Source organism: Periplaneta americana, chromosome 4, assembly GCF_040183065.1.
Source record: "Periplaneta americana isolate PAMFEO1 chromosome 4, P.americana_PAMFEO1_priV1, whole genome shotgun sequence".
Lineage (NCBI taxonomy): Eukaryota > Metazoa > Arthropoda > Insecta > Blattodea > Blattidae > Periplaneta > Periplaneta americana.
Window position 1 is genome coordinate 196,200,997 of NC_091120.1, and position 9,601 is coordinate 196,210,597.

Sequence of the window (9,601 nt, forward strand, 5' to 3'; positions counted from 1 at the left end):
TATTTCGGAATAAAATTAGCGATTGTCATATTTTATTGTTCAGTCAAACGTAACCATTGCCATAGCAACACACACACAGATCTCTCGTATGTGAGATGGACATAAGTTTTTTGCCATCTGTTGTTAAATTGTTTAACTACGTCATTCAAAGTACCTTCAAGTGATGACAGACTGCATCTTTTCCGTATTGTTTCTATAGCGACGCCTTAGAGACTAGACATCTATGAGGGTTTTTCCGTACGATGAAGCCGTGTGTATTTCTCAACCTCAAAGACTAAAAAATACTCACGTCGTATAAAGATGCTTCCATTTTGTTATTTACGCTTTGATGGCCAAAGAATAAGTTGGATTATGATGAAGGACTGTACTTCGGCTAAGAAATTAGTATAAGAGATAGGCCTATAATTTAAAAGAAAAAACTCTCCTTTTAACATTATACATATAATTTTCGGAATATGTATGATAAGAACTTTCTTGTGTTAAATTTTAACGTACTTTGTTAACACAAGGAAGTTCTTATCATACATATTCCGAAGTGATAAAAGTTGTGTAATCAAGATATATAATTTTCTTTAGTCAGGGTGTCTGCCTGCAAAACCAGGTGGTCCAGATTCGAATCCCGGTGGGGGATTTCACGCTCGAATTTCAGTAAATAAACTTTTCTCACTACGGAATAATAAAATTGCCATAGTGGCATTGCTCTCTCAATTTTCCATCAGCTCCATGACTGCTTCCTAGGATGGGAGAATCACACGTAGCCTTCAGCTTCCAATTATCTCCATATTTAATCCATTTTACAAAATAATTCTACAATAATTGAATAATCAGCTTGGTAATGTTATTTAGGTTTTATACTAACTAATGAGTGTAGTAATTCGACTGTCAATTTACGTTAATAAAAGGCTCTTTGTCGCTTAGCAACATTTCCTTTGATAAAGAAACAAAAGAATAACAACTGTCCAGTCGAAGACTGAATCGGTTTCCCACACTACAAACAATCTGTATTACAAGACGAAAAATCCAGCTGTTCACAAAAGACCAATAGGAAGAGTAACCCTCAATAAAAAAAAAGTCACAAGCAGCAGCGACAAGACTCTACGTGGGGTGGGACGTCCCTTCGTGACAAGTCCAAGTCGAAAGAGCAATATTACACAAACTTCCTACCTTTTCGTTCAGAGATTGCCGCCCACTCGGGGATATTGCAAGAGATGAGATTCTTACCTGCAACAAACAAGACAAACAATGAGAATTCCTGCAAAACAAGATTTACAACAAGAAAAAAAAAAACGTCGCCTTTAGTATTACATTGGAATACAGGTAACGTGCAATGTCATCAAGCACCAAGGATGGATTCTTCACAGTAGGGGGTGAGTTTAATAATCTGAGAAACAGAACATGAATAATCGATGTCATGTAAATGACACATTTTTCGATTCAAAAGTAGAGAGCCTTAGGATTGAAGAAGCAATCAATTTGACTAACACGCTCCCTCAGATATTAATTAAAAGAAAAAAAAAGATTGAAGATGATGCGATAAAAAAAATTTCTTCAATATGCGGTGTTTGCAATTTTCTGTCTTTGAGGACCGATTTTCTGTTTTTTTTTTGGGGGGGGGGGGTTAACTCTATAGCATCTATTAGATGCTTTATGATTGTGCTAACAGATGGAGTTACTTTTCAACAATGTGACGCTGAAACGTGTGTTCAGGTTACTGCCCAGCGACAGTCCTGGTGTATTTTTATATTGTGATGATTGGTTAATTAATATTAACCCGGCACACTCACATTTATACAAATTTCCAGAGAGCCGAGCCGGGGAATCGAACCCGGGACCTCCTGATCTGGAGGCCAGCATGCTGACCAACAGACCACGGAGGCAGTCTGAAATCTTGATTTACATAATACACGTCACTGTTCGTTAACAGAAAACCACAATTTAAGTCACAAGGAGTTAGTGTGCACTCGAAGTTGGTTGCTTGACGCTTGTCAGCCCATTTTGAGGTCTGTGGATATAGAGGGAAAAATTGGATCGGTGTCGATTAGAGTTCCCGGGTAGCTCAGTGGTAGAGCGTTGGTACGTTAAACCAAAGGTCCCGGGTTCGATACCCGGCTCCGGAACAATTTTTCCCTCGAAATTATTCAAATCAACTTTACAGGGAGATTATACCTGAAATCTTGATTTGCATAATACACGTCACTGTTCGTTAACAGAAAACCACAATTTAAGTCACACGGAGTTAGAGTGCACTCGAAGTTGGTTGCTTGACGGTTGTCAGCCCACTTTGAGGTCTGTGGATATAGAGGGAAAAATTGGATCGGTGTCGGTTAGAGTTCCCGGGTAGCTCAGTGGTAGAGCGTTGGTACGTTAAACCAAAGGTCCCGGGTTCGATACCCGGCTCCGGAACAATTTTTCCCTCGAAATTATTCAAATCAACTTTACAGGGAGTTATACCTGAAATCTTGATTTGCATAATACACGTCACTGTTCGTTAACAGAAAATCACAATTTAAGTCACACGGAGTTAGTGTGCACTCGAAGTTGGTTGCTTGACGGTTGTTAGCCCACTTTGAGGTCTGTGGATATAGAGGGAAAAATTGGATCGGTGTCGGTTAGAGTTCCCGGGTAGCTCAGTGGTAGAGCGTTGGTATGTTAAACCAAAGGTCCCGGGTTCGATACCCGGTTCCGGAACAATTTTTCCCTCGAAATTATTCAAATCAACTTTACAGGGAGTTATACCTGAAATCTTGATTTGCAGTCAAATTTTCTGTTGTACAGGGAAAATAAGTCATTTACTCTTTCAGGCTAATCATCAGGCCAACAGAAGAAGTTCTGTTTATTCCGATGATTGAAATGCAAAATTCCCTTTGGTCAAGTGCAGTAGAGAAATGTCTGCCACATTAAATATCACCACAATTAACAAAAATTATCTAAATACAGGTTACTACAAAAGAAATAGACACTTCCAATTTTCTATACAAAAAAAAAAAAAACTATCTGTGATATTGACATTTATTTTGCGTTATGATGAACTGTTGGGGGGGGGGGGAACTCCAAATTCCAACAGGACGAACTATTGATCTACTGGCACAGGGGTGTTAAAAATTATAAATTATATGGAGGAAATACTTCCACAACGCTGGAGTTTGGGGGCCAAGCCAAGAGATAGCTGCTTCTCGTACTGGGTTTCGCTTGCGACCTCCCGCATATATTTTTTAACAAAGAACCTGTTTCTACAAATGTTCGATACCACAGCATTATGGAATCGTATTTAGGTACATTACGCACACCATACTCACGTCGAAATTCCCTTTGTACTCTTTTACTAAAGAACACAATGTGCCCGCTATTGTAGTAGCCATTTTAATCATCTACGATTTTCACTTGTCCTTTCAGATTATGTATTGTTGATTGTCATGGAAACTCTCATCTCTTAATCATAATACAAGCAGCAAATATTTTTGTGCGAGATCGTGCGTATTTGCTTGGTTTCCGCACAAAACCAATCCGCGGAAAGTCTAAAAATTCCACATTCAGTATTCCCAACGTAACAGAAATAACAATTTCCCTCTTCTTACCGCTTAAGTGACATATGTAAATTATTTAAAAATAGCGTGTAAGAGGGCCTTAGACTAGAAATGTTCATATATATTATTTTAATGTACCGAAGTACATATGATATTTCCATGCAGATATTCTGCGTCATCATACGATGAAAGAGTAATGTAACGGAGAAAAATTCTCTCCGGCGCCGGGATTTGAACCCGGGTTTTCAGCTCTACGTGCTCTACGTATGATGACGCAGAATATCTGCATGGAAATATCATATGTACTTCGGTACATTAAAATAATATATATGATATGCGTAAATCACTTCGTGATTTAAGACGGCGCTTATTCCGTCGGATCCCGGCCAACTAGTCACTCATATCGAGTGCACCTCAGCACATGTGTGGACTTCGGTCCTGCGTTCATAGACATCTATGACGTAGTGCAGAGGGCGGCCACTAGAGGGAACCCAAGAGTTGGAGCTTAATCTGAGACGATTCTATCCAGCGTCGGAGTTGTATCCGGTGTGGCTTAGTGTGGATAAAGCATCAGCACGTAGAGCTGAAAACCCGGGTTCAAATCCCGGCGCCGGAGAGAATTTTTCTCCGTTCCATTACTTTTTCATCGTAGAAATGTTCAGTTTAAATGTAGTTCTGTTTATAAGTATGCATAAGGATGTAATTATTTGACTTATTTGAACTGTTGTATCAGTGAAGCAAGGTGAGTCAGTGAAGGTATGGTTTTGCAATGCAGTGAACAGTTCCGATCAGTGATAATTTATAGCGTCAATGAAATGTGTTCTATAGAGTCAGTGAAATGTGTTACAGAGTGTCAGTGAAATGCGTCATAGTGCCACTACAGGGAATGAGATGAGAGTAAAGTGAAAGACTATTGAGACTTATGTAGGACCTATATATAATTATGTAGGTTGTGTTATTGTGTTAAATTGTATTGTGTATTGTAAATGTTATTGTGTATTGCTTATAATTTTATTGTGTATTTGTTAATATTGTATATACCACTGCCACCGGGTGCTTGCCCACTTGCAGTGTAAATAAATACATACATACATATTGATTTTATTGCTTTAGGCTTTTAACATATTATTTTTAGAGACGTTCAATGTAGTAATAATTATAAATTGGAAACTTACCAGTGCAATTTCACCTAAATTGCACTGTTAATTATTGTTTTTAAATATTTGCAAAAATTAAGTAAACTCTACAATTCCACTAAAGTTACTGCATTCGTGATGCAAGTAACATTAAGGAAGCCGTGAAAAAATCAACAAGATTCCAGACTCATCATAGACTGGGGGAGGGGGAAGACAGACGTATATCACGGCCTGCTGGAGTATAGTAAACACAAAAAAACATTTTAAAGCAACAATGTTGAAGATAGATATTTTCGTTTTGCAAATTTGCCGTCATTGAACAGAAACCAAGATGGAGATTTCATTGCAACTAATTAGAAATTCCTCTTTTAGGTATGTAATAAACGATCTTCGCACAAAATAATGTACGATACACGAGCGGTATGTTTTCTTTCAATTCTCGGAAATTAAAAAAGCTCAACTACGTTTCGCTTTTTCAAACTTTTCTTCGAACATGAAAACTTCAACATACCGCTCTTGTAACGCATATTACTATTTCCTACTATCATAATAGCTTTATAATAATCAATTAATATTATCCATACCCAAACGGATCACACTGTATAATCATCACCATCGTACATATGTAATATTCACTGAAACTATAGAACTAAATTAAAGTTGAACTTGGCGACAAATAAAGCTACGGATTTCATTGCCTGAGGGGGACCTCAGTTCGTATTCATCAAACTATTCTGTTCCCACTAGCTGGGGAGATGATATTCAACTGAAGGTCTTGTTTATTTCCACTACAGTAGTAGTTTCAAACTTCAATCATGTGCCTTGAAATGAGGCTTCTTGCTGTACACAGTACAAAGGAAAATGTTTAATAATACAGTCTGCTGTAAGATTTTTTATTTCATTGTCATTTACATCTGATATTTCTTTCACTATAAAATATAAATACCATGTCCATCAGTAGAACTGCAAGAATCATTGCTGACATCTGTGGACGTCATTTTTCATATCATGAAAATTGTTCCGGGGCCGGGTATCGAACCCGGGACCTTAGTTAATCGAACCAACACTCTACCAACTGATCTACCCGGGAACTCTACCCGACGCCGATCCAACTTTTCCCTCTATATCCACAGACCTCAAAGTGGACTGACAACCGTCAAGCAACCAACATTGAGTGCACACTAACTCTGTGTGACTTAAATTGTGGTTTTCTGTCAACGAACAGTGACGTGTATTATGCAAATCAAGCTTTCAGGTATAACTCCCTGTAAAGTTGATTTGAATAATTTTGAGGGAAAAATTGTTTCGAGGCCGGGTATCGAACCCGGGACCTTGGTTAAACGTACCAACGCTCTACCAACTGAGCTACCCGGGAACTCTACCCGACACCGAGCCAACTTTTCACTCTATATCTACAGACCTCAAAGTGGACTGACAACCGTCAAGCAACCAACAGTGAGTGCACACTAACTCTGTGTGACTTAAATTGTGGTTTTCTGTTAACGAACAGTGACGTGTATTATGCAAATTAAGCTTTCAGGTATAACTCCCTGTAAAGTTGATTTGAATAATTTTGAGGGAAAAATTGTTTCGGGGCCGGGTATCGAACCCGGGACCTTGGTTAATCGAACCAACACTCTACCAACTGATATACCCGGGAACTCTACCCGACACCGATCCAACTTTTCCCTCTACATTCACAGACCTCAAAGTGGGCTGACAACCGTCAAGCAACCAACATTGAGTGCACACTAACTCTGTGTGACTTAAATTGTGGTTTTCTGTTAATGAACAGTGACGTGTATTATGCAAATAAAGCTTTCAGGTATAACTCCCTGTAAAGATGATTTGAATAATTTCGAGGGAAAAATTGTTCCGGGCCCGGGTATCGAACCCGGGACATAACCGCACATTTTATAAAAAAATGAAATATTAAAGTAAAAACAAAAAGAACTATTCCCCATAGTCGAGTTATATGGAAGACAACAGCTATCCTTCTACGTTCCTTTCTTAATCCAAAAATTCTTAGTCTGAACTTCTTAAATAGGCTATGTTATGCGACGATGAGTGGCATCTCACCTTTAGAATGTCACCAACAAGATCCTCACGCACTCCCATCTGTGGGAGCCTTGCAGTTGAGGCAGGGCTTAAAAAACAAGTATATCGTAGGTCTTTCTTTTTGTGTGATCTAACTCTTTGAGTTAGTGCATTTGAAGTCAGTAATAAGCAAATAAAATAAAACGAAATCTTCAAACATTACAAGCCAAAAATCTTTAAGTATTTCAAGCCACAAATAAATTCTAAAATATTTAAGTCAGAAACAATTGTGCAAATACTTCAAGTAAAAGATAAATGTACAAATAAATTCACTTCAAGTAAGAAATAAACGGGCAGATACTTCAAGTCACAAATAAATGTGCACAAATTTCAAAACAAGAGTAAATGTATAGGTATTTCAAGTCAGACAAATATTTCAAGTCATAAATAAATGCATAAACATTTAAAGTTATGAATAAATGTGCAAATATTTTAAGTAAGAACAAATATCAAATCAGAAATAAATGTGTAAATAGATAAACAAAGAAATTAATGTGCAAGTACTTCAAGTCACAAATATATGTGCAAATATTTCAAGTCAGAAATAAAGTTGCAAATTCTTCAAGTCAGAAATAAATGTGCAAACATTTCAAGTGAGATATAAATGTTTAAACATTTCAAAGTCAGAAATATATGTACAGATATTTGAGGTCAGAAATAAACGTACAAATATTTAAAGTCAGAAATAAATATGCAAATAATTCAAGTGAGAAATGTATAAATATTTAATGTCAGAAATAAACGTGCAAACAATTCAAGTCAGAAATAAATGTGTAAACAATTCAAGTCAGAAATAAATGTGCAAATATTTCAAGTCACAAATAAAAGTGCAAATATTTCAAGTCCGTAATAAATGTGCAAATATTTCAAGTCCGTAATAAATGTGCAAACATTTCAAATGAGATGTAAATGTATAAACATATCAAGTAAGAAATAAATGTGCAAATACTTCATGTCAGTAACAAATGTGCAAACATTTCAAATGAGATATAAATGTATAAACATATCAAGTAAGAAATAAATGTGCAAATACTTCATGTAAGTAATAAATGTGCAAACATTTCAAATGAGATGTAAACATATAAACATATCAAGTAAGAAATAAATGTGCAAATACTTCAACTCAGTAACAAATGTGCAAACATTTCAAATGAGATGTAAATGTATAAAAATATCAAGTAAGAAATAAATGTGCAAATACTTCAACTCAATAACAAATGTGCAAACATTTCAAATGAGATGTAAATGTATAAACATATCAAGTAAGAAATAAATGTGCAAATACTTCAAATCAGTAATAAATGTGCAAACATTTCAAATGATATGTAAATGTATAAACATATCAAGTAAGAAATAAATGTGCAAATACTTCAAGTCAGAAGTAAATGTATAAAGAATTCAAGTCAGAAATGAAAGTAAAAATATTTTAAGTCAGAAATAAATGTGCTAATATTTCAAGTCAGAAATAAAATAATTATTCAAACATTTCAAGTGAGATATAAATGTATAAACATTTGAAGTAAGAGATAAATGTGCAAATAATTCAAGTCAGAAATAAATGTTTAAATATTTCAAGACAGAAATAAATGTGCAAACATTTCAAGTGAGAAATAAATTTATAAATATTTCAAGTCAGAAGTAAATGTTCAAACATTTCAAGAGAAATATAAATGTATAAACAATTCAAGTCAGAAATAAGTGTGCAAATATTTTATGTAAAAAATTTGCAAACATTTGAAGTCAGAAACGTTTAAATATTTACAGTTAGTAATGTCAAAATAATTGAAATCAGAGATGTGCAAATATTTCAAGCTAGAAATCTGCAAATACTTCAAACCAGAAATGTGAAGATATTTTAAAGCCAGAAGTGTGCAAATATTTCTAGCCAGAAATACATAAATATTTCAAATAAAAAAGTACAAATTTTTCAAACCAAAAATGTACAAATACTTGAAATCAGAAGTTTCAAAATATTTGAAATCAGATATGTGAAAATATTTTAAGCCATAAACGTTCTAATATTTTGAAGCTAGAAATGTACAAACATTTCAAACCTGAGTGCAAATACTCCAAGTCAGAAATGAGCACATATTAGAAGCTACAAATGTGCAATTATGGGGTATCTTGGGGTACGGGGTATGATTTACGAGTTGCCTGAAGAATGATATTACTCGGGGTGACATTCAATGCTTTCCCGCACTTAGTGCACTGTCGCCCGCAGTTGAAGGGCCGCCACTTGGCCGCCGGCGGACCCCACATACTTGTGCTTGCCAAGAGACCAGCCAGGGTCACGTGCCGCCACTTCATCCCCACTCGGTATTGTCCCGACTTTTGTGAAAACCTAGCAGATAGCGTCTCTGCCACAAGGTAGTGAGCCCAACCGGGCAGAATTAATTGCCATTCCAGTCCTCACTAATCAAGGACACAATGCAAATCCCTCAAATCGGGTCCTTCACCCAACCTGCTGTCCTCTTGTGACTGACTGATCACGTGATCACCTTACAATTCCATTAACTCAATCGCTCTCTCCTTCAATAGTCCACTATTTATTAATTAGTGTACTCGTTAAAACATATTTTTCATTTCTTTCGACCCTTTAACTCTTCCAGGCCCTACTTCTTTGCGTTGTTTCTCTCTTCATTCCAGTCTTTCCTTAATGTACGGTTTTTTATTTTCATTCTTTTCTTCTCTTCACTCTTCTCTCAAGGTATTTCCTTTTACTTTTATCACTGTCTCCGCTTTCCAATTCCTTTACTTCTAGTTTTTTTTCTTTATCATTATTTCCCCCTCCCTCTTTTCTCTTCCTTGCCCTTTAATATTCAATCGTCCCTTCCTCCTTACGAA

The 9,601-nt window shown here is 36.2% G+C and overlaps 1 non-coding gene across 1 annotated transcript; it reads left to right on the forward strand.

The window, feature by feature from the left end:
- The first annotated feature begins 2,616 nt into the window (after window positions 1-2,616).
- On the forward strand, window positions 2,617-2,688 carry TRNAN-GUU (transfer RNA asparagine (anticodon GUU)). Its single transcript has one exon. It is a non-coding gene; the product is annotated as a tRNA-Asn (tRNA).
- The last annotated feature ends 6,913 nt before the right edge of the window (window positions 2,689-9,601 follow it).